General features: G+C 39.7%; 2 protein-coding genes and 1 pseudogene across 7 annotated transcripts in view; 2 read left to right on the top strand and 1 right to left on the bottom strand.

The window, feature by feature from the left end:
* Positions 1 to 11,084, bottom strand: part of TRIM38 (tripartite motif containing 38) — a 44,733-nt gene extending 33,649 nt beyond the window's left edge. Inside the window, 1 exon segment of the mRNA XM_038584330.1 lies at positions 10,965 to 11,084. The gene's annotated coding sequence lies outside the window, so the exon portion shown is untranslated.
* The window catches only part of SLC17A2 (solute carrier family 17 member 2), a 78,898-nt gene that overhangs the window by 13,792 nt on the left and 38,042 nt on the right, over positions 1 to 27,064 (top strand). The window contains exon 1 of one of the 6 annotated variants that reach the window (XM_038584320.1): positions 12,346 to 12,606. The exons of 4 other annotated variants lie outside the window; for them this stretch is intronic. The gene's annotated coding sequence lies outside the window, so the exon portion shown is untranslated. Of the gene's footprint in view, positions 1 to 12,345; positions 12,607 to 15,529; positions 15,658 to 27,064 lie in introns of those variants that run through there. One more of the 6 variants, XM_038584321.1, reaches the window with a different exon arrangement.
* LOC488256 lies at positions 20,233 to 23,386 on the top strand (annotated as a pseudogene).

Here is a 27,064-nt window from a genome sequence, read left to right as displayed (position 1 = left end):
TTGGGTGTCTACCTTCATTTCAGGTCATGATCCTGGGGTCCTGGGATTGAGCCCCACATTGGGCTCCCTGCTTTGTGCAGAAATTCCTTCTCCCTTTGACCCTACTCCCTGCTTTGCTCTCTGTCAAATAAATAAAATCTTCAAAAAGTAAATTGCTTTGTTAGAATAAAATTTGATAATGAATACTTTTTAAAAAAATACTGGTTTATAGCAGTTTAAAATATGAAATAACAAAGATGAACTTCGAAATCAGAAAGATTAATGAGGATAAATGTTACATATAACACATTTAAGTTTCTGGTTTTTCAAGTTTCTGGGTTTTTTGGTGTAAATTTTTCAGAGGATAGGGAAGTATGACTTTACTTTGATTAGTTGCTGAGTTGACTTTCTCTCAGTGACCTTTATTTTAATGTTCAATAGACAATGGAAGAAAAGATTTGGAAGTGGAACACTGTATTCTACTCCCCAAGAAGGATTTTGTTTTAAGCAGTTTATCAAAATGACTTGGAAGAGTTTTAGAACTTTGGAATTCCTGGAATCCAGCCATGCAGATCCTGATTCAGTAGGTTTATAGTGAAGCTGCAGAATCTGTATGTCTAAAACTTTCCTCATATGATTCCAGTGCTCAGGCCAATTTGGGGACTACCGGCAGAAAAATGGCTGATCTTCTGAAATTCTTATTCACTGAGCAGGGAAGGGGTAAATTAGAAATTATTGCTCTTAGAAAACAACCTGTATGTTTGGTGAGAGATCCACATCTTCCTTGAAAGTTAATGATGTCTCCCATGAGTAAACAATAGTTTACAGTTTATTTGAGCAGGGAAAGATTTTCCAGATTGTTTCAGAAATATTTGGTATAAGTTTTATAATTTCCAAAATGCTACACAATTTTGAAACAGTCTAGAAGCTCAATAGACCACTACTTACTATAGAATGAGGTTCACATTAGAGCATAAATTTGATGAAGTCTTACTATTGTTCATATAACTTCATTATGAAGACAATAAGTATAAACCCTAAAAATGGGCAGCCCCGCAATTGGAGAAGGACAGTGTATGTTCTCATTCATTTGGGGAATATAAATAATAGTGAAAGGGAATATAAGGGAAGGGAGAAGAAATGTGTGGGAAATATCAGAAAGGGAGACAGAACATAAAGACTCCTAACTCTGGGAAACGAACTAGGGGTGGTGGAAGGGGAGGAAGGCGGGGGGTGGGGGTGAATGGGTGACGGGCACTGAGGGGGGCACTTGACGGGATGAGCACTGGGTGTTATTCTGTATGTTGGTAAATTGAACACCAATAAAAAATAAATTTATTAAAAGAAAAATGGGCAGCTCCGGTGGCTCAGTGGTGTAGTGCTGCCTTCGGCCCAGGGCCTGATCCTGGAGACCCAGGATGGAGACCCACATCAGGCTCCCTGCATGGGGCCTGCTTCTCCCTCTGCCTGTGTCTCTTCCCCTGTGTGTGTGTGTGTGTGTGTGTGTGTGTGATGAATAAATAAAATCTTTAAAAAAAATAAACCCTAAAATGTGTTCAAATAAAGGCTCTATGGGAGGCAAATGAGTGTATGCAAGGAATAACCTTCATATACAGGTATATGAGACAAGTAGAATGGCCAGTGTCTTTGGGACTGTCTAGGAGGTCCTGCCCAGAACACAGACAAGAGATTTTCAGTGATAACAGAGAGGTAGGTAGGAGTGCGAGATGTCCAAGAAACTTAACACACTCACAGAAGAATCAGTTTTATTTTTGAGCCCAGAGAAGGCACATATTGAAGCATCATGGCAGCATCTGTGTTTTAAGAAATTTCCTGCTCCCTTTCCTCTTCTCCTTGGGCATGCTCCAACCCAGAAGTCAGCTTAGCAAGATGGGAAGTAGGAAGAGAAATGATAGAAGAGGGCTGGTGAGTCCCTTTTTTTCTCCATAAAGGACTATCCTAAGCAGCATGCTCCAGCTAAGAGTGCTGGGGTGGGGGTGGGGGGGGGAATCCTTAGCTTCAAATCAATTTATCACTTTTGTTTATTACATGGACATGGATACAGGACATTTTAATTTTGACTGGAGGATTTAGTCTTATCTAAGAATGATCACAAAAGTCACAGGGCCTACCTGAGTTTTTATGGGGCAGAGGAAGAGCTTGCTTTACCTACAAGACTCAACGGGAACAAAGGGAGACAAAAATAAAGTTGCTTTATGCTTATACCTCATGAGTTCTAGTGTTCAGTATGTTGGTTAGATAAACATAAAGCCTTCAAAGAGAAAGAAATATAAATCATTTTATAATTGCCTTTGGTACAAGATTTTCTGTATTACTGTCCATAATCATGTGTAAAGATAAGCAGGAATTGAAATTTATATCTTCAGAACCAACTAGCTAGTAGAAAAATTTTTGACAAGCCAGTTGTTGGTGCCTTATAGATTCCATGCTAGGTTAACTTTATTTTTTCCTCTACTGACTTTAACAAGATTGAATTTTGTCTTTTCCCCTCCCCATAGTTCTTTCCTCCTTCCCTCCTACCCTTACTTCTAGTTTTTTAGTTTGTTTGTTTTCTACAGGATGTGGGCTATTGTTCCAGAAAAACAAAGTTGTGAGGTAGTTTATTGACTCTTAAGAGGTACCCATTGTGTTTAATTCCCTTCACCAACAGAAGCCTCATTTTTCCCTTAAAATCTAGAGTTGAATGACATCATTTGTTCCTAAACCAACCTACACATGATAATGAACTAGAGAAGTTTTTGAAATGTTAATTTTCAAATTAAACCCCCAGAGACTTGATTCAGTAGGTCAGCGCCTTGGAATATATGGGTTTAAAGTGACTTTCCTGTGAGAATCACTGTAGTGATACAATCTATGGGACTTTGCTGATATTTTTCATATTCTAGCTTTCTGATCACAAGAACCTGAACTAACCCTAATGCTTAGATAACAATTTTTAAGTGCCTTGCAAGGTAAACCCCACTCCAGAACAATGGAGATACTTAAATAAATTAGAGATTAATTTTTTTTATATAGTTAAAAGTACCAGTTCAAACTTATAATAGAAATAAGGACTTCTTGCTTAGTTCTATCTCAAAATCTGCCTCCAAATGGGATAACTAGTCATAATTGGCACATGTAAGGTAAAAAACATATGCCAAATAAAACAAAACTGGCCACAATTTATTTCTTTTTGCTATTCTATCTGCACACTATTGCTAATGGGGAAAAAAGTAAAAAAAATAAGAGTTTAGTGCTGGACATCAACAAAACCTATAGTAGAAATTTCCCAAGTCTCATCACCCTGCCCCACCCCCAGAAATATAGAAAAGCAAGCCTATATTTTTCAGAATTCTGTGAACTCTGGAAAATAGTGAAAAGCTTACAACAGCTAAGTGAGTGTCAAATAAAAGAAAAGGTGGTGGGGGAGCACTTCAACATAGTAAGAAGGTTTTATAGTGATTTTACATGCCCATCTCTCTCCCTCTCCATTGTGGTAGAAGTCTTAAAGTCGTAGCGACCATAACGTGGCAAATGTGTTAAAGTGGCTACAGTCTCAGGGTGGCAATAGCATTGAGGCAGCAGCAGTCTTAAAGTGGTAACAGCTCATGTTACCAGTATGGAACCAATGCCCTGTTTCTGGAGGAAGCAGAAAAAATCGTATTCCTAAAATATTTTATATGTCTGTTCTAACATATCTGGAGGTTACTTGAAGGACTGATGCAAAAACACTCTGTTTTGTCGAATGCTCAGGTTTAGAAACCTGGAAATACCACAAGTTGAATGAACAAACCTCAAGTCATAAAGAAATTATAGCTCAAAAATATAAAAGACTGCCTATGACTAAAGATGAGTAGCATTTCTCTGGGGATTTAGGATATCCAAAAGCACTCAAGTATACCGGGGAATTCATAAAGTTATCCAGGGAAAGGTGTATGCTCAGAAAAAATCTGGGAAGATCCCAGGCTTCCACCTAGGACTGATTCTGAGGCATACTGTAAGCCTTGCTAAATGTTGAAGGAGGGTCAAGGCACAGAAACACTTTGCAGAAACTGGGAGAGCTCCTGGCATCCAGGGAAATCTGTGTCAAGACACTAGCTAAATATGAGCTAAGGTACAGAAATACCAGTGACTTCAAAAACAAGAATTACAGTCTTTGTGATAATAGTTTGGGAAAATCACTAAGAAAATGGATTATTATAGGGCAGTCCGTGGCTCAGCGGTTTAGTGCCGCCTTTGGCCCAGGGCCTGATCCTAGAGACCTGGGATTGAGTCCCACATCAGGCTCCCTGTGTGGAGCCTGCTTCTCCATCTGCCTGTGTCTCTGCCTCTCTCTCTCTGCATCTCTGTGTCTCTCATGAATAAATATTAAAAAAAAAGAAAATGGATTATTACAGCCTTAAATAAACACACTGAAAAACAACAGAAAACTCTAAGGAAAGGGGGATCTAATTTCTAGTTACTACATTATGATAGCTAAATGTTCAGTTTTCAACAACAAAAATCACAAGGTATATGAAGAAAGAAAAGTATGAGTCAAAATATGTATGAAACAAAATAAATCAATAGAAATCATCCTTGAGGAAAGACAGAGATAGGACCTACTAGATAAAGACTATAAACACTGTTCTTAATAAGGTAATAAGAAAAATAACATTTGAGGAGAATGATAAATAAAGAGAAGGGAAATTTTTAAAGGAACTGAACAGAAACTCTGGAACTGAAAAGTACAATAACTAAAATTACAAAAAACAAAAACAAAACCCTAGAGGTGATCAACAGCATATCTAATAGGCAGAAGAATCAGTGAACTTGAAGATAGGACAAGAAAAATTAGAGAGCCTAAGAGGCAGAAAGAAAAAAAGTTGAAGGAAAGTGAAAAGAAAAAAAATATTAATAAAAAAAATAAAAAGTTAAAAAAAAAGTGAAAAGAGCCTCAGAGACCTGTGGGATACCAGCCAGTAGATAAACATACACATTATGAGAGTTCCAGAAGAAGAGAGAGGAAAGGGGGCAGGAAGAATATTTGAAGAAATAACAATGAAAAACTTCTCAAATTTGATAGAGGACATGAAGCTATAAATACAAGAAGCTTAATGAACCCCAAATAGGAGAAACTCAAAAAGACCCAGACTGAGACACATTATAATCAAACTGTTGAGAGCCAAAGGCAAAGAGAGTTCTTGGAAGCAGTAAGAGAGGAGCAACTCAGCACAATAAGGGATCTTTAGTAAAAGTAAGAGCTGATTGCTGGAATATATGAAAACCACAAATACACATGCACTGACAATAGAAACCATGGAGGCAAAGGGACAGGGGAAGATTTAAAGTGTTAAAAGAAAAAAAAAATCTATCAACTTGAAAATTCTATACCCATAAAAACTGTCCTTCAAAAAATGAAGGAGAAATTAAGGCACTCCCAGATAAACAAGAGGTGAGGGGGCTTGTTACCATTCAATCTGCCCTATATTAAATGGTAGAGGGAGTCCTTCAGATTGAAGTGAAAGAACAATAAAAAGTAATTCTAAGTTATATGAGGAAATATAGGTCTTAGTCAAATATAACAGCAAAGTATTATTACATTTTTTGTTTATAGCCCTTATTTTATAGCCTACGGAATTCAGAACATAAAAAAATTATAAACTTATATTATGGGCATATAGTATATAAAAATGTAATTTATGACAACATAAGAGAGGGACAGAGATGCATAGAAGCAGTGTTTGTGTGTGTGCGCGTGTGTGTGTGTGTGCACGCATGTGTGTTTTTAAGATTTATTTTATCTGAATGGGTGAGAGGGGGAGAGGGAGAGAATCTTCAAGAAGACTCCACACTGAACACAGAGCCCAATATGGAGCTCAGTCTCAATACCCATGAGATCATGACCTGAGTCAGACACTTAATCAACTGAGCCACCCAGGTGCCCCCCACCATTTGTGTGTTTTTTAAGTTAACTTGGTATCCATTTAAAATAGACTTATAAATTTAGAATTATATGAATCTCCATGGTAACCACAAAGAAAATCTCACAGAATCATGACAAAAGGAAATGAGAAGAGAATCAAACAGCTCACTAGGAAAATAGAAATTAAACATTCAAGAGGCATAATGGATGAAACGAGGGACAAAAAGCTGTAAGATATACAGAATACAAATAGCAAAATAGCAGAAGTCCTTCCTTGGCAGTTTTTTTTTTTTTTTTAGATGTAAATGGATTGAACTCTCCAATAAAAATATAGAGATTGACAGAATGGTTAAAATACATGATTCAACTATATGGTGTCTCCAAGAGACTCACTTTAGATCTAAACAGATTGAAAAGTTAAGGATGGAGAAAGATGTTCCACATGAATAGTAACCAAAAGACAGCAAGGGTGGATATATTGATATAGGACAAAATAGACTTTATTCTTAAAATGTGTAAAAGAGACAAAGAAGGGGGTCCCTGGGTGGCTCAGTCAGTTAAGCACCTGCCTTTGACTCAGGTCAGGATCCTGGGGTCCTGGGATTGAACCCCATGTCAGACTCCCTGCTGTCTTCCTCTGCCTCTCCCCTTCCCCTGGGCTTGTGCTGTTCTCTCAAATAAATAAAAACTTTTTAAAAAAAGAGACAAGTAAGGATATTATATATTGATAAGAAGACTAATTCATCAAGAATATATAAAAACCACAAACACACATGCACTGCCAATAGAGACCCAAAATACATGAAGCAAATATTGACACACTTGTAGAGAGAAATAGGTAGCTCTACAATATTGGCTGGAGAATTCAATATACTACTTTCAATAATGGATAAAATATTTAGGCAGATAATCTATAAAGAAAGAAAAGAAATGGACAACACTATAGATCAGTTAGACCTTGCAGAGTTATATAGAACACTCAACCCAACAATAGCAGAATATACATTATTCTCAAGTGCACATGAAACATTCTGTGGAATAGATCATGTGTTAGGTTACAAAACAAGTCTGAAAATGTAAAAATATTGAAATTACAAGTATCTTTTCAACCAACAATGGAATGAAGCTTCAAATAGAGGGAAAACTGGATAATTCAAAATATATGGAAATTAAACAACTCACTATTAAAAACTAATGGGCCAAAGAATAAATCACATAGGGAATTAGAAAATACTTAGCTACAGATGAAAACAAATACACAGCATACCCTAACTTATGGGATGTAGCAACACCAGTGCTCACAGATAAATTCACACATTGAAAAAGAAAAAAGTTCTTAAATCACCTTATGCTACTAGACATCTTGTAGAAATAGAAACAAAACAAAACCCAAAGCTAACAGAAGGAAATAAATGAAAAGATCAGAATAGAGAAAAATAAAATTGAGAATAAAAAACAATGGAGAACCAGTAAAACTAAAAGTTGGTTATTTTAAAAAATCAGCAAATTGACAAACCTTCATATAGAGTGACAAAGAAAGAAGAAGATACAAATAACTAAATCAGATATGAAAGTGAGACATTACTGACCTTAGAGAACTTGAAAGGATTATAAAAAATACTATAGACAACTTACACCAACAAATTAGATAACCTAGATGAAATGCACAAATTTCTAGAAATACAAATGACCTAAACTGACTCAAGATAAAACAGAAAATCTTGACATGTAACAAGTGAAAAGATTGAATCAGTAATCAGAAACCTCCCAACAAAGAAAAGTCCAAGACCAGATGACTTCACTGGTAAATTTTACTAAACACAAAAGGAGAATTATCACCAATCCTTCCAAAAAATTGAAAATGAAGGAATACTTCCTAACTCATTCTATGAGGCCAGCATTACAGTAATACCAATTCCAGACAAACACTAAAAGAAACTACAAATCAATATCTCTTTTGAATATGGATGCAAATATCCTTAATAAAATTCTAGCAAAGCCAATTCAATAGCACATCAAAGGGATCATGAACAAGTGGGATTTATTCCAGGAATGCGAGAATGAGTCAACATGGGAAAATCAATGTAATATAGCACCCTAATAGAACAAAAGTTTAAAAACCACACGATCATCTCCATAGATGCAGAAAAGGCATTTGACAAGATCCAATACCCATATGATAAAAACACTAAAAAAACAAGGAATAGAAGGTAACTTCCTCAAAATGATAGGGGCATTTATGAAAACTGCATGGCTAATGTTATACTCAATAGTGAAAGACAAAGATTTCCCTCTAAAATTGGGAACAAGATAAAGATGCCCACCTTCACCAATGGCATTCAACACTGAAGTAGAAGTGCTAGCCAGATAAATTATATAAGAAATAGAAATAAAAGGAATTCAATTCCTTTTTACAGATTATATGATTCTATCCATGAATGTTCCAAAGAATCCACAATAAAACTAATAGAGTTAATAAACAAATTGAGCAAAGCTGCTCAAGATCAACACAGAAAAATCAGTTGTGTTTCTATGTGCAATAAACAATTAAAAAATGAAAGAAAGCAATTCCACTTAAATAGTGTCTAAAAGAATAAAATACTTAGAAATAAATTTAATAAACCAAAGAGGTGAAAGACTTTTTTTTTAAAAAAAAGGTTTATTTCTCTATTTGAGAGAGAGAGAGAAAAAAGAGCATGGGGGGGGCGGGGAGAGAGAGAGAGGGAGAGAGAGAATCTTAAGCAAGTGCCATGCCTAGCACTGAGCCCAATTTGGTGCTTGATCTACGACCCTGAGAATGACCGTGACCTGAGCTGAAACTAAGTGCTGGACACTCAACCAACTGATCCACCCAGGCACCCCTACAAATCATATATTTGATAAGGGTTTAATATTCAAAACACACAAACTACTCATCAATAACAGGACTCAACAACAAAAAGACAACCCAATTAAAAATGGGCAAAGGACTTACATAGACTTCTCTCCAAAGAAGATGGGCAAATGGCCAATAAGCACAGGAAGACCCTCAACATTATTACTTGAGTACTTTGCCACTACTTTGCCATTGCTAAGATGGCTTTAATCAATAAAACAAAAAGTAACAAGTGTTGGTGAGGATGTGGAGAAACTGGAACCCTTATACATTGCTTGGTAAGATATAAAATGAGGTAGCCTTCATGGAAAGCAGTGTGGCGGTTCTTCAAAGAACTAAAAACAGAATTATCATATAACTCACCAATTCAACTCCTATGTATATATTAAAAATAATTTAAAATAGGAGCTCAAACAAATATTTGTACACCAGTATTCATTACAACATTATTCACAATAGCCAAAAGGAGGAAACATTCCAAGTGCCCATCAACAGATAAGTGGATAAACAGTGCTGTATGTATATATATGTGTATATACATATATATGATGAATTATTAGTCATAAAAAGGAATGTTTTTATACATGCTACATCATAGTTGAACCTTGAAAACATTAGGCTAAGTGAAATAAGCCAGTCACTAAAGAACAAATATTGTATGATTCCATTTATAGAAATCTCTAGAATAGGCAAATTCATAGGGATAAAAGGTAGAGAAAGATTAACTGGGACTGGGAGGCGGATGCCATGGAGGGTTACTGCCTAATGCTCACACAAATTCTGTTTGGGGTGATGGAAAATACTTAGAAACAGATAGTTGTGATGGCTGCACAACAGCGTGAATGTAATTGATACCACCGAATTGTACACTTAAAAATGATTGAAATGGCATATTCTATATCTTTTTTATGTATTTTCCCACACACAAAGATTTTTTAAAAAGAGTTAAAAACCAGTAATAAAACTGTTTATCTGTAGCATTATGTGATTGCAAATAATATGATTAGAAGGTATGCCGCATGAAACAAGGGGATCACTGTCATAGAGGTTGCTTCAAACTCCAGTTGTCTAGAAAGTGATGTAAAGTAGACCATCTGCCAAAAAATATACTCCAATAACTTTTAATTCCAATATGTGTGAGTTACAAACACTATTGAAATGCTATCACTTATTGATTGAAATGTTAAAATTTAGTAAAAGATCAAAGAAAGTGAATTATGACTTTAGAATAAAGACAATATGGATTTGCTTCTTCCCACAAATCTGGCCTGCTTTCCAGTTTCTTGCAAAAACCCAAAGTTGAAAACTCCTGAGTTCTCAGTTCCTCCGAACTCAAAATCTGAGTTCTATATAAGACTATGAATCATTAATAACTACAGAAATTGTCACTTTTTCTAAGTTTTTATTAGGCTGTTGTCTATCTAATTGCATTGATATTTCAGAAAGATCTGGTATTCAGATCTTTTTTTCCTAGTAGTTGTCTCACTTTGATCAGGCTTACTCACAAGTATTAGTAGGCTTGCTGGCCCAACAATTACAGAGTAGCTAGCGTGTACCTGGCACTATGCTATAACTTACTTGGAAAATGCTGAGCTAGTTATTTTTTCAAAGACACCATGGAGCTTCTGCTTAAAGGTTAGTTTCTGAATTTTTTTAAAAAAAATATTTATTTATTCATGAGAAACACAGGGAGAGAGGCAGAGACATAGGCAGAGGGAGAAGCAGGCTCCCTGTGGGGAGCCTGGTGTGGACTCCATCCAGGGACCCTGGGATCATGATCTGAGCCAAAGGCAGATGCTCAACCACTGAGCCACTCAGGTGTCTATGTTTTTGCATCTTAGTGAACTTCAAACTAGTTTTAAGAGGCTCCCCCAAACAGCAAAGACTTTAACAAAGAGTAGGAATTTCAACATAATTTGACTCGAAAACCTGATAGTCGATGCCTGTACCGAACACACCGACCTTGAGGATATGGGATTCGTGTTTTCCACCAGATTATTACTAAGGAGTTAAGATTTGTGGCATCCTTTGATGTGTGAGATTAAGGAAGTTGGATTAAGTACCGTATGGAATAGAGCACTCCGTGCTTCAGGTCAAGGGCTCCACTGAATTATCAGGGAGTGCCACTGCTATGGTCCTCAGAAAAAGTGTTATTATCCCTCCCACGTTTCCCTGGCCTCCCTATAAAACCCAGCCACCAGATACCTGGATCTTCTTTGAGGCCAAACTCTTTTCAATGTTGGTAGATTGGTTCAGGAAATGGATCAACCACATCTTGCTAAGCTCATTGTCCTTCACATCCTCAGTTTTCAGGTAGTACAGTAGCCACATGGCTTTGGCTTTCACGAGTAATTGGTTCCTTCCCGTCCTCTTGCCTAGAAAGGTTCCTCCAATGGTGCCCGCCAGGTAGTTGAGCTGACCCGATAGGTTGAAGACCGGGAAAGTGATGTTTGTCAGGTCGAGGTCCTTGTTCATGCGCCAGGCGGACAGGAGGGGGTTGGAGGGCACGCAGGCCCCCTGGTATTTAGCGCACACCCCATTGTAGCCAATCTGGGTCCCGTTTTCCTTGGCCACATAAAGATACTGCACCACGGTGTCCAATGACTAATTTCTTCTAAGATTTCTTGTTGCAGCAGCGAGGCAGTGCTGGAAACCACTAGGATGGAGACAAAATTGACCCCGGTGCTCTTCCTGGAGTTGGAGAATCCGTGAGAGTCGTTGGCGGTGAAATGCCCCTGCACAAAGCGCCGCTCAGCCTTGGCCGGGCTCCCCATGGGGGTGCACTGCTCCTCGAGGTTTCCTTCGGTATCGCTGGGCAAGTAACGCAAGCCTGTGCCCAGAGCGGCCCTCAGCAGCATGGGCACCAGCAGGGAGATGCAGGGCTGCGAGCCCACCTCCCGCCCCAGCCCTCCGAGGGCGCGGCTGACGGGCGCCTCCGGGCAGGCGGTGTGGCAGGGGGTCTCGCGGACGGCTGCCTAGGGGAGGCCGCAGACTTGGACGCTCCGCACTGTCCCCGACTGTGGAGGAGACGCCTCGAGGGGCCCTGTGCGCTCTCCCGAAGCCCAGTCAAGCTTGGGTTCCTGTCCCTGACTTGGCTTGGAGGCGGGGAGCGGCTCTACCCGGGACCCCGCGCCCACGTCCCGCGGCGGCTGTGCCGGGTGTCGGCCCGGGATGGGCCTCGGCTTCCCGCCTGGCCTCAGGCTGCGGCTCCGGCTGCGGCTCCTGCTTCTCGGCCCTGGCCTCGGGCTCCCCCTTCGCCTCCATCTCCCGCCAGGCGTCGGGCGCAACCTTGGAGAGACTGAGGCTCATTTCCGGGAGGGAAAGGCAAGGTCGGGAAGCAGCCACTGCCTGGAGCGCCCGACTCCTCCCCCGGACCCTTGGCTGGAGAATTCCAAGGCTGCGGCTGCCCGCGCGAGGCCAGGGGGCCGTTGGGGAGCACGCGTTTTGACCCACAGCCCAAGCAGCCCAACTTGTCTGTGGCGTGCCTTTCCTCTCTGAAGTTTAGTTTCAAACAGAAACACTTTTTTTTTTTTTTAAGATTTTATGTATTTATTCATGATAGAGAGAGAGAGAGAGAGAGAGGCAGAGACACAGGCAGATGGAGAAGCAGGCTCCATGGAGGGAGCCCGATGTGAGACTCGATCCCAGGGCTCCAGGATCACACCCTGGGACAAAGGCGGGCGCTGAACCGCTGAGCCACCCAGGGATCCCCAGAAACACTTCTTAATGCTGCGTGAGATGTGTGCCCGTTCTACAAGACTTACATATTTTATTGGGGGAAATTCGACTTGTCACCCCACTCCCCGCCCCCGACACACACATGCTAATCCAGTAACACACTTCTTGGGTAAGGTGAACCTGATACACTTTATTATATTTTATTTTATTTTTTTTAATTTTTTTTTTTTTCCCCACCACCGGCCGCCCAGGCCCAGGCCCAGGCCCAGGCCCAGGCCCAGGCCCAGGCCCAGGGAGCGGGGAGGAAGAACAACTTCCTCCTCGAGCCCCGGCGACTGGCCTATTATATTTTATTAACTACAAACGTAACAGATACATTCTCCTTGTAGAAAGTCAGAAGTAAGTGTGTAGAAGGAAAAGTGAGGATAAGTTTATCTTTGGTCTGTTCCACAGCTCCCAGGATGGAGGGACCCCTGGGTTCATGTCACCATTTTAATGGAAACCCTCGCCTACCTTTTAACATGCAGGTAACTGAAAGGCAGGTGGAGAGAGGTTCCTAGAGTTATGAAAATTGTTTGCCATGTTTGCCATGGTTGGCAGTTACTTAACATGAATAGTGATTGTGTTTTTATGTGGGTAGATAGAGAATGTTAATGAAATCTCCAGACTGCAAGAGTACCAAGTCCAAGAGAATAAGGGAGGTATCTTCAACAGCATTTTACAGGAGAAACAAATAGGTGATTTCGTTAAGTTGGCTTTCCAGAAAGTCATTGTTTAAGAGTGGCCTTAATAACCACAAGGTGGCACCCGTTTTCTATTTTAAAAGTTATGGTCAGTGGGCCTGAGGATTCCTTTTCTCCTTTATCTGCATGTTGCAAGTTCTAGTTACATGCTGCGTTTATTGTGTTGGTGTGCTATAAATCTAGTGGCATCTGTAGCACATTTAAATGGAGGAACTGATTTGGGAATTCCATTTGCCAAACTGTATCTACCTTATGAAAAGAAGGGCTCAGCTGGCCTCCTAAAGATTTTAGGATGAGATGTTAGAGGGAGGGTGATCACAAATACTCTGTAATGTTCAAAACCAAACACAGGACCTCTTAGTGCCCATCTTTATGGTATTTCTTTAGCACAGCATCAGCATTTTTTTTTTAATCTCAAAATACAGCCACTAAATTTCTACAATTGCTCATAAATCAGCCACTGTGAAGTACTAAACTCTATAGAAAAATATGTGCCTCGGGATTTGATTTTATCTAGTTTCTTCATTCTAGGTGATTGATTCTAGATTATTTTATTTTACTATTCTAGTTATCTAGATTACTAATGTTTGTATGGGTTTAGAATGTCAATCAAAAATACCACTATTAAGTATTTTCCACCAGTTTCCATAAAAGGAATTTGGCATTTTTAAAATGAGCTCATCTGCTATTTTTGAGTTGTGAAACCCTTTCATATTTGTTTCAGAACTCCAGACTACTCCGTGCAGCTGTAACATGGCCGAGAAGTGACTTGTCTGTCCTAAGTGATATGTCTCTTAAGTCCTTTCAATGCAGACAACCTATGGCCTTTAATCTGAGAATGATGTCTACTTTGTCAGGATAGGATTCTCCATACTCTAGAAAATGCCTTCTGGATGAGAAGGGGGTGGTGGGTATTGGGAATTCAAGAATATAGTGTAAAACTTAAAATTTTATCTAGTCTGCTTCTTATCCACCTTCAGTCTAGATAAAACGAATCCGACAAAACATTAACTTTTCTTCATCTCTCATCACTATATAGATTCCATTTCCTTCTATTCCCCAGCTCTTCTTTGGCAGCCCCCATGACCCATTTTTTTCTCTTGCCCCCGTTTCTTCTTTTCTAAGTCCCATTCTCTCAGGTTAGCCAAAGTCAGTTTGGCATAAATTAAGGGCAATTGCCCATTATTTTAAATGTTTTATTAATTTTTTTTGCCCATTTTTATTTACAAGATGTTTCTCTTTTAGCTATTACATGATAATCTGTTTCCAACACTTGACTATGTGCTTCTTAGAGACAAGGACTGAATCGTATTCATCCCTGCATTTGATACTCAGAGGACACTCTAATGTTAGTCATAATTTAGGTGGTCCTGCTTGTCTTTCCACAGCTCTAGGAATTATATCACTCAAATATGGCAGACATAATGGCTGAAATATATTCCATGCATCTTGTAGGGTCTGCTCAGATGCCTGTATTCTGAGACACCAGGTACCAACCTGGTAATCATCAGTTTGTTCTTATAGTTAAAAGTCTGTTTCTTGATTACTCTCTCTCTTTTTTATTACTTTGCTGGTCTGTTTTCTTTCTAAAATTCTACATATAAGTGAAGTCATATAGTATTTGTCTTTCTCTGGCTGACTTATTTTGCTTTGCCTAGCATTGTACTCTCTAGATCCATCCATGTCATTGCAAATGGCAAGATTTCATTCTTTTTACAACTGAATCATATTCCATTATAAATAGTATTCCATTATATACAATATTTCATTTCATGTAATATATGGACACTTGGTCTGCTTCTGTATTTTCGCTATTGTAAATAATACTGCAATAAGCATAGGGGTGCACGTATCCGTTTGAATTAGTGCTTTTGTATTTTTTGGGTGAATATTCAGTAGTGTAATTACTAGATCATAGTAATGAATTTGGATGTTTTCCTTCCCTTTCTATTTTTGGGAATAGTTTGAGAAGAATAGGCATTAAGTCTTCCCTAAATGTTTGGTAGAATTTGCCTGTGAAGCTGTCTGGTCCTGGGCTTTTGTTTTTTGGGAGTTCTCTCCTGTGACTTATCTGGGTCTAGTTCCTTTAAGAGATGGAAATTTTTGCCAACCAATTAAATTTCTTTGGTAGTATAAGGTGAATCAGCTGTTAAATTTCTTCTTAAGCCAACTTGATAATTTTTCTAAAAATGTGTTTATGTCACTAATTTTTAAATTGCCAGAACATTTTCATGTATTTTTTTAAATTAAAAAAAAAACCTATTTTTTATCTGTACTTATGACCCTTTTCCATTCCTATTATTAATTTGTGTTTACTCTCTTTTTTCCTTAGGAAGGCTTTTAAAGCACTTTAAAAAAATTTTACTATTTTAAGAGAAGGTTTTGATTCTGCAGTTTAACTCTATCTTAAAATTCTCCTGCCTCTATCATGAATAAACAAATAATAAATTAAAAAATCTAATTCATTTACATTCAAAGTAAGTATTGATAGATATGTATTGATTGCCATTTTGTTACTTGTTTTGTGATTGTTTCTATAGATTTTCTTTGATGTTTTCCTCTCTTGCTATATTTCATGGTTTGTTGGCTTTCTTTAGTGATATTCTTGGATCTTTTCTCTTTATTCTTTGCATATCTTTCATGGTTTTTGGTGTGTATATATAGGTTTTTGATTAGGTTTGTATATAACATCTTTTGTATATAGCAATCTATATTACGTTGATGGTAGCTTAAGTTAAAACCCATTCTTTTCTGTCTCCTCCCATTTTAGGTGTGTGGTGTCATATTTTACATCCTTTTATTTTATCAAAACTCCCTTGACTAATTTTTTACAGAAATACTTATTTTTACAGATTTTGTGTTTTTTACTTTTCATATTCTCCCTTATGGTCTTTTTTTTCCACTCAAAGAGTCCCCTTTTATATTTCGTGCAGGGCTGGTTTAGTGGTCATGACCTCCTTTAGTTTTCATTTGTCTGGGAAACTTTTCTTCCTCTTCTCTTCTTTCTCTTCTCTTCTTTTCTTTTCTTCACAGGCTCCACACCCAGCATGGAGTCCAATGTGGGGCTTGAATTCACAACCCTAAGATCAAGACCTGAGCTGAGATCAAGAGTAGGAGGCTTCCCCAGATTAGGGACGTTTTTACCTTTTATTTCTTCAAATAAAATTTCTGCCCCTTTTTCTCTTCTTCTGAGATCCCTACAATGCAAATGTTATTATGCTTGATATAGTCACTGACTTCCTTAAGACTATTCTCAATTTGCATAATTTTCTTTTCTCTCCTTTCTTCTTTTCTCCCTACTTTCCATTCCTCTGTCTTCCAGGTCATTAATTCATTCCTCTGCTTCATCTAGCCTGCTATTTTTTCTATTAAATATATTTTGAATTTCATTTGTTGTGTTCTTGATCTCTGATTGTTCTTTTTTTATTTCTGTGTTAAGGGGTCTCACTGATGTCCTCTACTCTTTCTCAAGTCCAGTAAAGATCTTTATGATCATTAAACTATCACATATTACTTATGTCCATTTCACTTAAGTCTCTTATTGTGTGGTTTCGTGCTATCCTTTCATCTGGGAGCTATTTCTTTGTCTCCTCATTTTGTCTAACTCTTGTTGATTTCTGTGTGTTAGGATAATTAGCTGCATCTCTTGCTCTTAACAATAATAGCCTTATGAAGAAGAGGTCCTGTAGTGCCTTGCAGTGTAGTGTCCCCTGTTTCCTGTGGCTTCAGAGAGTGTCTCCTATATGTGTTGCATGTGGTCTGCTATTGAGTCTTGACCTCTTTTTCCTTCCATCCAGTTGTATCCAGAGGCTCTTTTTGCCTATTGTGGGCAATGTTAGGTCCCAAGCAGTGGTGTGGTACATTTTAACAAGGTGTGAGGAGGTCTCTTTGCAAAATGAGATCTGCCTCTGCTGCTGCAGGAACTGAGGTCTGACAAAACATGTGGGTCTGGAGATGTGGTGGACAGGGTTTGGGCCCGTCTTCTGGGGGAGGGAACCCTGCAGCCCTGGAAAGGCTGGATCTCTCCAAGCAAGGGTTAAGGGCTTGGTGCAAAGTAGGTAGTGAGTTTCAGCACAGTGCTTGTTCCCAGAGATGGCTGTTGCTTATGCTGGGAGGCAGGGGCAAGGGGAATGGCACCTGCCAGTTCCTTTGTCTCCGGAGGGGTCTCCCATGATCCTTGTCTTTCCCAGCTACACTCTGATATGAGGAAATCACTCTCCCTCTTTCCTGCCCACTCTGTTTTTCAAATTGTTGGTTCTAGCACTGTGTCTGCATGGGCTGTTTGTCGTGCTATTTCTTTAAGAGTGGAGACTCGGCTTTCTAACACCCTCCAGGCTCTCCCAGAACTGAGCCTGCCAATTTTTAAGATTCAAGGCGTCAAGTCCGCTGGATGTACGAACTCATGAAATTTGGCCCCTTTCTCTTTCAAAGGCGAACATTATGGGGATTTGTCCTCTCCATTAGTGGGATCCCCAGTGTGAAAGTCTGTTTTTTACCCTTCTCTGCATCACCAGGTTGCTCTCCACCAAGGATGTTCATGGTCCATTTTGCTTTGCCCTTCCTACCTCCTTCAGTGTGACTTTTCTTTGTTCTGCCAGTCTTGGGTCATTTTCTGGGTTATTTCCACTGCTGTGAGTGTTACCTTCTTGTATCCATGGGAGGAGGAGGAGAGTTTAGGATCCTCCAACTCTGCCATCTTTCCAGCCAACCAGAAATAACCTGTTTCTTGAAAGATTGCTGAATCTCTCCTGTGACTTATCTGGGTCTAGTTCCTTTAAGAGATGGAAATTTTTACCAACCAATTAAATTTCTTTGGTAGTATAAGGTGAATTAGCTGTTGAATTTCTTCTTAAGCCAACTTGATAATTTTTCTAAAAATGTGTTTATGTCACTAATTTTTAAATTGCCAGAACATTTTCATGTATTTTTTAAAATTTAAAAAAACCTATTTTTTATCTGTACTTATGACCCTTTTCCATTCCTATTATTAATTTGTGTTTACTCTCTTTTTTCCTTAGGAAGGCTTTTAAAGCAGTTGTTTTTTTTTTAAATTACTATTTTAAGAGAAGCAGGTTTTGATTCTGCAGTTTAACTCTCTTAAAATTCTTTGACATTGTTTTTTTAAATTTCTACCTTTGCCTTTATTTCCTTCTTCCAACTTTTTAAATTCTTTTTCTAACTTAAGTTGACTGCTTCCTATTTTATAATAAGTGCATTTAAAACTATGAATTTTCACTTATGTACTGGATTAACGACTGTAGGTTTTGATGGATAGTGTTCTACAGAGAAATTTTCAAGAGTTTATTAATTTCCTTAGAATGTACCCTATTTTATGTCATCCTTTTGTCAAGCTTTTATTCTCACTTGCTTTTTCTACTTTTATTCCTGCTCTTATTGTTGGAGTACTACATTTTTTCTTAATTCTCATGGCTTGTTTTAAAAATTACTCTTGGTTTTACATTTCTCCAACAAATTCTTTTCTTTTTTTAAGATTTATTTATTTATTTATTTTAGAAAGAGCGAGAGTGAGTGCACATACAGGGGGAGGGGTAGAAGGAGAGGAAGAGGGAGAGAGGCAGACTCCCTAATGAGTGGGGAACCTGACTTGGAGCTCAGTTTCACAACCCTGAGATGATGACCTGAGTCAAAATCAAGAGTTAGGCTCTTAACCAATAGAGCCACTCAGGCACCCCTTTCCAACAAGTTCTAAGGTAAGTATTAACTATTCTTTTCCAAAAGCAACAAAAATATTTTTAATTTTTATTTCAATTTGAACTACCCTGCCATCAGCTTTCTGAGTATTGTTATCTAGAATTTTCCAATTTTTAAACATCTGTGAAAATTACTATTGTTATTTTTTTTCTTTTAAGATGTACTTATTTTTATTTGAGAGAGAGAGAGAGAATGGAGGAAGGGGCAGAGGGAGAAGGAGAGAAAAATCCTCAAGCAGACTACTCACTGAGTGTGGAGCCTGATCCTAGGACCCTGAGATAATGACCTGAGCCAAAAGAAAGAGTCAGACACTTAACCAACTGGGCCATCCAGACACCTCATACTGTGATTATTTTTTTCACACTCAATACTTCATTTAGTTTAGCTATGGTTTTCAAATGAATTTGCTCACTTGTTGAATTTCCTCTTTCCTTCTCTGAATCAGTTTTATGGCTGATGCATATTCTTTAGTAGTTTCTTCACAAATGCCAGTGAGGAATAAACTCTTGGTTTTTCAAACTTTTTAAAAAAGATATTTTTTATTTATTTGAGAGAGAAAGAGAGAGAGAGAGAGAGAGAGAGAGAGAGAGAGAGAAAGAAATCGCACATGATCTGGGTGAGAAGGGGAAGAAGCAGGCTCCCTGCTCAGGATCCCAGGATCCTAAGATCATGACCTGAGCTGAAGGCAGACATGTAACCTACTGAGCCACCCAGGTGCCCCTTTCATACTTGAATATATATTGACTTATCTTCCTTTTGAATGATAATTTATTATATATTGAATTCTATGTTATGAGTTCTTTACCTTAGGTATATAAAAGATATTTTCCTACTACCTTTTAGCATTTATTCTTGCTGATGAGAGCTCTGCTACCAACTTGATTGCTACTTTTTTTCTGGTAATCTGTCATTTAAAAAAAGAACAGAGTGTCACCTGGTTGGCTTAGTCAGTGGGAAATGCAACACTTGATTTCAAGGTTGTGAGTTCAGGTCCCCTGTTGGGTGTAGAGATTGCTTAAGAATAAAATCTTCTGAGTGCCTAGGTAGATCAGTCAGTTAAGCATATGACTCCTGATTTTGTCTTAGGTAATGATCTCAGGGTCATGAGATTGAGGCATGGAGCCTGTTTAAGATTCTCTTTCTCCTGCTCCCTCTGCCTCTCCCCGCCCCCGCTTATGCACACTCTTTCTAAAAAATAAATAAATAAAAATTAAAAAGGAACACCTGAATGGCTCAGTTAAGCGTCTGCTTTTGCCTCAGGTCATGATCCCAGAGCCCCAGGATTGAGCCCCACATTGGGCTCCCTGCACCATGGGGAGTCTGTTTCTCCTTCTGCTCCTCACCCTGCTTGTGCACACATGCTCTTCTCTCTCACTCTGTCTCAAATAAATAAATAATATCTTTAAAAAAATAAAATAAAAATAAAAAAATAAAATCTTAGAAAAAGAATAGAAATTAATTCTTAGAGTAATTTTAGAGTCACAGAAAATTTAAACCAAAGGCTCGGCACCTTCTTATTTACCTCCTGCCCCTGCACATCCATGTCTGCCTCATTATCAGCATCCCCCACCAGAACTATAAAGAGTAAAAAGTGAATCTCCTCTTTGCCCTACACCACTCTACTTTTCAACTTGCCAATTTTTACTCTTATTGTTATCAAGTTGGTGTGCATCCTTCCTGAACTCTGTCTACATACACACATACACACATGCACACACCGTGCAGCAGTGCATCTGTATCATAATACAAATGTGTATGTAAAATCACATGCATGATGGTTGGTTTTATGTGTCAACTTGGTGAGGTTATATGGTTCCTAATAATTCCATCAAACACCTATCTAGGTGTTGCTTTGAAGGTACTTTGAAGATGTGATTACATAATCAGTTGATTTAGGAAGGGGTATTATCCCAGATAAGAAAAAATTCTGTCTGGGGGCATGAGTTTCAGCTTGCAACTGACAGTTGTAGATTACTCCCTTCCTGATGCCCTGTGATTTTCCAGCTTGCCTAGCCAGCCTTGATAATTGCATGAGACAAGTTTTTGTGATCCATCTCTTATTTCATATTTCTTACTAATTCTGTTTCTCTGGTTGAGCCATGATTGACATATATGATTCTGCAACTTACTTTTTCACTAACAATATGTCTTAGAGCAGTGTTATGATTAACTGCTGAATCATAGCTCATAATATGAATGTACTGTATCTCATCTAATCATCCTGTTACTGGTGAATATTTTGTTGTTTGGATTCAAATTTATATTTTCCTTTGCTACTTCGAAAATTTAATTTATCCACTTCTTGTATCCAGCATTGCTATAGTAAAATTTAATACCAATTGGATCCGTTCTTTGTAGATAATTATATTTCTTCTTTGAAAGCTTTTAAGATATTATTCTTTTTTTTTTTTTCATCTCATAAGAACATATTGGGGAGAAAAAAATTCCTTCTACTCTTCAAGGTTATTTGACTGGTTTCATAATTGAATTAACATATGATAGATTAATAGGAGAAAACAAATTTGATTACATATGTATGAGAGGGGCTGTAAGAATATGAGACATATCCACAGCCAGCCCCGACCTGCCCTCGCGTGTCCCGCAGCCGCCCGCCACACGCACCGAGCATGAGGGAGATCGTGCACAACCAGGCCAGCCAGTGCGGCAACCAGATCAGAGCCAAGTTCTGGGAGGTCATCAGCGATAAGCACAGTATAGACCCCAGTGGCAACTATGTGGGCGACTCAGACCTGCAGCTGGAACGCATCAGTGTCTACTACAAGGAGGCCTCTTCTCATAAGTATATGCCTCGGGCCATTCGGGTGGACCTTGAGCCTGGAACCTTGGACAGCGTCCGGTCTGGGGCCTTTGGGCATCTTTTCAGGCCTGACAACTTCATCTTTGGTCAGAGTGGGGATGGCAACAATTGGGGCAAAGGTCACTACACGGAGGGTGCAGAGCTGGTGGACTCAGTCCTGGACATGGTGCAGAAGGAGTGAGAATTGAGACTGCCTGCAGGGCTTCCAGCTGACCCACTCACTCGGCGGGGGCACAGGGCCCGGGATGGGCACACTGCTCATCAACAAGGTGCCCGAGGAGTACCCCGACCGCATCATGAACACCTTCAGTGTGATGCCTTTGCCCAAGGTGTCGGACACAGTGGTGGAGCCCTACAACGCCATGCTGTCCCCCCACCAGCTTTGTATGACAACTGCTTCCGCATTCTCAAGTGGCCATGCCCACCTACGGTGACCTCAACCATCTGGTGTCGGCTGATGGCATATAAATCATCTCACTACTTCTCTTGGCTTCCCCGGACAACTCAATGCTGACCTGCTCAAGCTGGCCATGAATATGGTGCCCTTCCCCCGCCGGCACTTCTTCATGCCCAGCTTTGCCCCACTCACCGCGAGGGGCAGCCAGCATTACCGCGCGCTCACAGTGCCCGAGCTCACTCAGCAGATGTTCGATGCCAAGAACATGATGGCTGCCTGTGACCCCCGCCATGGCCGCTACCTGACCGTGGCCACCGTCCTCCGCGGGCGCATGTCCATGAAGGAGGTGGACGAGCAGATAGATGCTGGCCATCCAGAGCAAGAACAGCAGCTACTTCATCAAGTGGATCCCCAACAAGGTGAAGGTAGCTGTGTGTGACATCCCACTCAAGGGGCTCAAGATGTCCTCCATTTTTATTGGCAACAGCATGGCCATCCAGGAGCTGTTCAAGCGCATCTCGGAGCAAATCACAGCCATGTTCCAGCGCAAGACCTTCCTGCACTGGTACATGGGTGAGGGCATGGACGAGACGGAGTTCACTGAGGCTGAGAGCAACACGAATGACCTGGTGCCCGAGTACCAGCAGTACCAGAATGCCACGGCTGATGAGGAGGGCGAGATGTATGAAGATGAGGAGTCTGAGGCTCAGGGCCCCAAGTGAAGCAGCTGGAGGGGCAGAGCCAAGCTGTTGCTGTGGCCCAGAAGCCTGTCCCCCAGAGCCATGTCGCCATTGACACCACCCCAAGACTTGCTCCCACCAGCTCTGGTCCACAGCACCCTAGGGCTCCCGACTGTTTGTCCTCCAGTATTTATGGCATCCCCACCCCATGTGAGTCCTGTTTTCCCACCATAGGGCAGCTCCATCATGTCTGCTTTATTGTCAGCTCCAGGCCTGTTTTATGGCTTGTTTTGTTTTTTGTTTTTACTGGTGTTTATATTTTTTGGGGGTAATACTTAATAAATTTATTGCTGTCAGAAAAAAAAAGAATATGAGACATAAGGTCAAGCTGGGCAGTTCCTATTTATATGCCATCTTCAGCTAAGGAATGGGACAGGGACCTGGGGCTTCAAAGAAAGGAGGATGATTCACAGGACAATAAGGAAAAAAGATGCTTGGCAGTTAGATGTTTGCCCTGCCATACAGAACTGTCACTCAGATAAAAAAATTATTCCTAAAGGAGAAAAAATGAGTGGGAAATATCAGAAAGGGAGACAGAACATGAGAGACTCCTAACTCTGGGAATGAACAAGGGGTGGTGGAAAGGGAGGTGGGTGGGGGGTGGGGGTGACTGGGTGACGGGTACTGAGGGGGGCACTTGATGGGATGAGCACTGGGTGTTATGCTATATGTTGGCAAATTGAACTCCAATAATAATAATAATAAATTATTCCTGATAATAGTTGTCTTTCTGGGCTAGGTCTCTGTCTAAATTCTTTCAGGTAGTTAAGGGAGCAGTAAGATTTTTCCTGAGTTTTCTGGGTCTTGATTGTTTTCAGTTTAAAATAGTCCATGTGCCCAAATGACACATTTTGGGGAGACTTGTTTTGAACCTCTCTAATATCTATGGTTGTTTTTCATCCTTCTTAATTTTTAATAATCCCCTTAAATCTGGAGACTCACTTTTGATGTTTTCCTGTCATTACTTTTATTACTTTTTTTTCAGTCCTCTTTCTCTGGAACTCATATTTGATAGATGCAGGATTTTCTGGGACTTTCTCTCAAGCCTCAATTTTTTTTAAGATGTATTTATTTGAGAGACAGAGTAGGGGGAAGGGCAAAGGGAGAGAGAGAGGGAGAGAATCTCAGGCAGATTGTGCTGAGCACTGGTGCCACATGTGGGCTCGTGACCTTGAGATCATGATCTGAGCTGAAACCAAGAGTCGAAATGACATTTCATTAGACCTTAAATGGGGCTGAGTTAAAAAAAAAAAAAAATGGGGCTGAGTAGAGAAATAAGGCAGGAAAGGGATTTACCCAAAGAAAACAAAACACTAACTTAAAAGATACTTGCACCTCAAGGTTTTCTGCAGTGTTATTCACAAAAGCCAAGACACAGAAGCATCCCAAGTGCCCATGAACTGATGAATGGATAAACATGTGGTCTATACACAATGGAACATGACTCAGTCATCACAAAGAATGACATTTTGCCATTTGCAATGACATGGATGGACCTAGAGGGTATTACGTTAAGTAAAATAAGTCAGAGAAAGACAAATACCATACGATTTCACTCCTATGTAGAATTTAAGAAATAAAATTTTATATTCCCCAAATGAATGAGACCATATAATGTTTGTCCTTCTCTGATGGACTTATTTCAATCAGCATAATACCCTCCAGTTCCATCCACATCTAAGCAAATAGTGAGTATTTGTCGTTTCTAATGGCTGAGTAATATTCCATTGGATACATAAACCACTTCTTTATCCATTCATCTTTCGATGGACACCAAGGCTCCTTCCATAGTTTGGCTATTGTGGACATTGCTGCTATAAATATTGGGGTGCGGGTGGCCCGGCGTTTCATTGCATCTGTATCTTTGGGGTAAATCCCCAGCAGTGCAATTGCTGGGTCGCAGGGCAGATCTATTTTTAACTCTTTGAGGAACCGCCACACAGTTTTCCAGAGTGGCTGCACCAGTTCACATTCCCACCAACAATGCAGGAGGGTTTCCCCTTTCTCCACATCCTCTCCAAAATTTGTCGTTTCCTGCCTTGTTAATTTCCCCCACTCTCACTGGTGTGAGGTGGTATCTCATTGTGGTTTTAATTTGTATTTCTCTGATGGCAATGGCATTTCTATACACTAACAATGAGACTGAAGAAAGAGAAATTAAGGAGTCAATCCCATTAACAACTGCACCCAAAAGCATAAGATACCTAGGAATAAACCTAACCAAAGAGGTAAAGGATCTCTACCCTCAAAACTACAGAACTCTTCTGAAAGAAATTGAGGAAGACACAAAGAGATGCAAAAATATTCCATGCTCATCAATCGGAACAATTAATATTGTGAAAATGTCAATGCTACCCAGGGCAATTTACACGTTTAATGCAATCCCTATCAAAATACCATGGACTTTCTTCAGAGAGCTAGAACAAATTATTTTAAGATTTCTGTGGAATCAGCAAAGACCCCAAATAGCCAGGGGAATCTTAAAAAAGAAAACCAGAGCTGGGAGCACCACAACGCCAGATTTCAGGTTGTACTACAAAGCTGTGGTCATCAAGACAGTGTGGTACTGGCACAAAAAACAGACACATAGATCAATGGAACAGAATAGAGAATCCAGAAGTGGACCCTCAACTTTATGGTCAACTAATATTCGACAAAGGAGGAAAGAATATCCACTGGAAAAAAGACAGTCTCTTCAATAAATGGTGCTGGGAAAATTGGACATCCACATGCAGAAGAATGAAACTAGACCACTCTCTTTCACCATACACAAAGATAAACTCAAAATGGATGAAAGATCTAAATGTGAGACAAGATTCCATCAAAATCCTAGAGAAGAACACAGGCAACACCCTTTTTGAACTCGGCCATAGTAACTTCTTGCAAGATACATCCACAAAGGCAAAAGAAACAAAAGCAAAAATGAACTATTGGGACTTCATCAAGATAAGAAGCTTTTGCACAGCAAAGGATACAGTCAACAAAACTCAAAGACAACCTACAGAATGGGAGAAGATATTTGCAAATGACATATCAGATAAAGGGCTAGTTTCCAAGATCTAAAAAGAACTTCTTAAACTCAACACCAAAGAAACAAACAATCCAATCATGAAATGGGCAAAAGACATGAACAGAAATCTCACAGAGGAAGACATAGACATGGCCAACACACACATGAGAAAATGCTCTGCATCACTTGCCATCAGGGAAATACAAATCAAAACCACAATGAGAAACCACCTCACACCAGTGAGAATGGGGAAAATTAACAAGGCAGGAAACAACAAATGTTGGAGAGGATGTGGAGAAAAGGGAGCCCTCATACACTGTTGGTGGGAATGTGAACTGGTGCAGCCACTCTGGAAAACTGTGTGGAGGTTCCTCAAACAGTTAAAAATATACCTGCCCTACGACCCAGCAATTGCACTGTTGGGGATTTACCCCAAAGATACAAATGCAATGAAACGCTGGGACACCTGCACCCCGATGTTTATAGCAGCAATGGCCATGATAGCCAAACTGTGGAAGGAGCCTCGGTGTCCAACGAAAGATGAATGGATAAAGAAGATGTGGTTTATGTATACAATGGAATATTACTCAGCTATTAGAAATGACAAATACCCACATTTGCTTCAACATGGATGGAACTGGAGGGTATTATGCTAAGTGAAGTAAGCCAGTCGGAGAAGGACAAACATTATATGTTCTCATTCATTTGGGGAATATAAATAATAGTGAAAGGGAATATAAGGGAAGGGGGAAGAAATGTGTGGGAAATATCAGAAAGGGAGACAGAACGTAAAGACTGCTAACTCTGGGAAACGAACTAGGGGTGGTGGAAGGGGAGGAGGGCGGGGGGTGGAAGTGAATGGGTGACGGACACTGGGGGTTATTCTGTATGTTAGTAAATTGAACACCAATAAAAAATAAATTAAAAAAAAAAAAAAGAAACACACCTGATGCAGTGAACATCAGACAGGAGGAAGCAGAGGAACAAATTAATGACCTAGAAGACAAAGTAATGGAAAGCAAGGAAGCTGAATAAGAGAGAGAAAGAATTATGCAAAATGAGATTTGACCTAGGGAAATCAGTGACTCCATCAAATGTAGTAATATTCATATTATAAGAGTCCCAGTAAAAGAAGAGAGAGAGAAGGGGTAAGAAAATTTATTTGAAGCAAGAATAGCTGAAAACTTCTCTAATCTGGGGATGGCAA

Source organism: Canis lupus, chromosome 35 (genome assembly GCF_011100685.1).
Source record: "Canis lupus familiaris isolate Mischka breed German Shepherd chromosome 35, alternate assembly UU_Cfam_GSD_1.0, whole genome shotgun sequence".
Taxonomy (NCBI): Eukaryota; Metazoa; Chordata; class Mammalia; order Carnivora; family Canidae; genus Canis; species Canis lupus.
The sequence above is the reverse complement of the archived record's forward strand: the minus strand, read 5'-3'. Positions and strand labels throughout refer to the sequence as shown.